The sequence below is a fragment of the Candoia aspera genome, chromosome 1, assembly GCF_035149785.1.
Source record: "Candoia aspera isolate rCanAsp1 chromosome 1, rCanAsp1.hap2, whole genome shotgun sequence".
In the NCBI taxonomy this organism is placed as follows: domain Eukaryota; kingdom Metazoa; phylum Chordata; class Lepidosauria; order Squamata; family Boidae; genus Candoia; species Candoia aspera.
This window is the reverse complement of record NC_086153.1, coordinates 1252488-1256067: the sequence shown is the minus strand read 5'-3', so window position 1 is coordinate 1256067 and position 3580 is coordinate 1252488. Positions and strand designations below refer to the sequence as shown.

General features: G+C 52.4%; 1 pseudogene; it reads right to left on the bottom strand.

Moving 5' to 3' along the window:
* Positions 1-3194: 3194 nt before the first annotated feature.
* Positions 3195-3354, bottom strand: LOC134488754 (U2 spliceosomal RNA; annotated as a pseudogene).
* Between the last annotated feature and the right edge of the window lie 226 nt (positions 3355-3580).

Genomic DNA, 3580 nt, shown 5'->3' with positions numbered 1-3580 from the left:
TCGGACATCTGGCAAGAAGAGAGTCGTGCTGGCTTCTTTTCAGGTGTAGACGGGGAGGGGAGGGGAGGGTGGCGTGCCCTGTCTCCTACGCAGCAAGAACATCCCCCCCCATTTCTGCAGTCATTTACTCGATTGCTCCAACGATGTCCAAAGCATCATATTAGGAGCAGAGCGCGATCCTGCACATCTCTCCAAGTGATTTGTACAAGCCATGGAAATGCTGTAGCATGGGAACTGTAGTCCAAGCCTTCCAGAGGGACCAGCATGTCGGAGGAGGCTGAATGTATGTCTGTAGGACAGTAACTCAGCAGCTTTCCTCTGGCTAGGGCTTGGTCTCCCCGTTTGGGAAGGCATTCTAGAATCCAGGTGCGACCCCAGAAAAAGGGGGCTGTGGTCCTCTCTTCGGAGCCTCCCCTGGGACTGTGGAGAGGAATCCTCGAAGGGTAGAGAGGGAGCATCGGGTCCAGCCCTCTGCCGTGCCCAGGAAGCTGGTCCAGCCCTGTGTGAGAGATGGCCGCCCGGCTCTTCTCGAGAGCGAGGACCCCCACCTCCGTAGGTGGGCTGGGGGGCTCCCAGATTTGCCGGGCTACTCCTCTTGGCCTCCCCTAGCAATGGGTGGGACAGCTGGGCTGCCACGTGGAAAATTAGCCACATCTGGAGATACACCAGGAAACCCCTCAGGGCCCAGAGTTTTGTCCTGGGTCAGCCTTTCTGGGCAGGGAGAAAGGGGGCGATGGGCTTCAGCTTGCAGAACCCCCGAGAACCTGAGCCTGGGTCTGCATGGCACCGCAAGTCACACAAACAAGACCCCACACACACACCCTTTTAACCCTGTGTGCTGGGCAAACTCGGCATGGGCCATTTGGCTGAGGCTCAAGGCGTTGAGTGAAGTCTGAACATTGAGTCTAGCCTGGCACTGTTACCATGGGGGGGGGGTGTGATTGTGTGGGGCAGGTTTCCTCAACCTTGGCAACTCTAAGCTGTGCGGACTTCAACTCCCAGAATTCCCCAGCCAGCAAAGCTTCAAAGAATTCTGGAAACCTGGTGTGGGGCATCCACAGCCCCTGGAGGGAGGGCGGTGAGGACACTCGGGTGCCAGAAGAGGCTTCTCCGGAGCCCAAAGGCCCCCCAGGGAGCCCATCCCCAGCTCAGCAGATGCACCAGCCAAGCATGAAAGAGCCTCTGGTAGTTTGGAAGGGCGAAACGAGGTGCCCAGCAGGCCCCTCGCACTTCCGCGGCACTTGCAGGTCATCCAAGTAAACCGACTGGCAGGCAGGAGGCCAAGGACGAACCAGAGCAGGGGCTTCGGGTTGCGGGCCGTCAGCACTCAGAATTTGTCCCCGCAAGTTATAGCGGCTGTTAGCTGAGACGACTTTCTCTTTGTGGAGAAAAAAGAAAGCACAGAACGAGGAGGCAGGGTGGGGGGAGAAAGCAAAGACTGACTTGCAGAAGCAGAGAGGGCTGGGAAAGCCAGTGAGCCCAGACAGCTGCAAATGGAGCTCCACGCTCAAAGGCAGTCTACCTTCAAGGGCCAGAAAGGAGGGGAGACTTCGCTGTTTTTGCTTGCAAGCTGCTGAATGCCAGCCCAAAATGAGGTTGCAAGGCTGGCAGCAGATGGCACGGCCTCTGCCCTCTACCTGGGCTCACCTTCCCCAGCAGGAAACAGGGTGGGGAAGGCCTGCCACATGCTGGCCAGTCCGCCCAGCCTGCTTGGCTGGCTGCAAAGGGGCACACAGGCTCTTCTGCATCCGTGGGCTCGGCCTCAGCAGAACTGGATCAGGCCACCCCGCGAGGCCCTGCAAGGGCCACCCGTCTTCGGAGGGCCCGGGCAATGTGCTCTTCACCCCATTTCATGCACTGGGTAAACATCCTCTCCCTCTCCACCCCCCCAACCCCAGCCCCATGCTGCACACAGCACCCTGCCAGCCAGGGTCCCTGCCCCTCCGCCAGCAGCTCCATTACCACAACATGACTATAATGTCCAAACATTGTATTTGATCTGTCAGCCGTCATTGGTCACGTCTGTCTCTCCTCCTTGAGGCTCCGGGGAGCCCCTTGAGACGACCTGTGACAAGTGTCAGTGTGTAAATGACTGTTCTGCTCAAGGAGAGTCACAGCACACACAAGGTCAAATGCTTCCGGAGAGCCGCCCCATGAATATTAATGCAGCTGCGGCTTGGGAGAGATGTGCCTCCGGAGGGGGACGCAAGGGGCAGGCGCGGGCCACCCCCTTCTGCCTTCTTGGGGTGTGGCGGGGATGGTCAGCTGGTGACTCAGATGCTCCTCAGAGCGATCGTGAGATTTGTGTTTGCATTCCAATGCTGCATGGGTACCGAGTTCTCCCCTAAAAATGCAGAATTCAGCGTGGGAATTAAGGTGCCCGACGTTCTGTTTTAAAAGGAGAAAAAACATCAAGCTTCTAGTCCTTAGTGGGGGTGATAAAAGGTGGGAAAACTGTGGTGGCGGGAGATTGGCAGGATGAGACCTTCAATGCCTTTCAGAGAGAAAGCGTGAGAATGCTGATTAGCAAAGGCAGAATAGATTATGCAAAAGATGATTATAGCAGGCTGTAATATGTAGAACAAAAAGCAAATATTCAAATTGGGATGCAGTACAGAAAGGAGATCATCTTAGGGCAGAATGCGGCGGTGTCTTTTTTCCTCTCTGCCATTGCCTGTTCGCTAACAACAGTTTTAAATATAACCTTGCAAAATCCAGGGTGGGGAAGGAGCATTTTCCAAGGCACAAATGCAAAATTTAACATGAGAACGTGCAATGGCTGAGTCAGCCAGAGGTTGGCCAGAGGGGTGATAAAACAGTACTTAGAGCTGGGTTTATTCCTGAGTAACGTGAGAAATGGACATCGCGTGGAGCTTCCATCTCACCATCATGGCTGCTATCTTGATTTTTTTTACCGTACCCTGCAGACATGCCTAGTGCTGATGAGCTCATGGTTCAGAATATGGTACAGGCAGTCCTCATTTAACAACCATTTGTTTAGTGATGGTTCAGACTTACCACAGTGCTGAAAAAACCAACTTGTGACTGGTCCTCACACTTACGACCGTTGCAGCGTCCCTGCAGTCACATGATCACAATTTGGGCACTTGGCAACTGGTTCTCATTTATGACCGTTACAGCGTCCTGCAGTCACGTGATCGCCATTTGCAACCTTCCCAGCCAGCTTCCAGCAAGCAAAATCAATGGGAACCACATGATTCCCTTAACGATCACATTGTTCACTTAATGACTGCAGTGTTCATTAAATGGCTGCTGCAAAAAAGGTCATAAAATTGGGTAAGATTCACTTAATGACCACTACACTTGTTCTTAGCCAAAAGGCCGAGAAGCTTGTTATAAGACAATAAGATTGTTTTTAAATTTGATTAAGGGGCTCATTTACATTATGATCTATACGTATTTTAACATTTAATTGGAACTTGTAAATTCAAATTTAAAACTATTTTAAATCAGATGGTTCATATTTTAAGACTAATGTGTATATCTTTATAGAATTGTATCTTGTACTGGTCAGTGACTGTAATAAAACTGAACTGAACTGAACACTTAATGACCACTT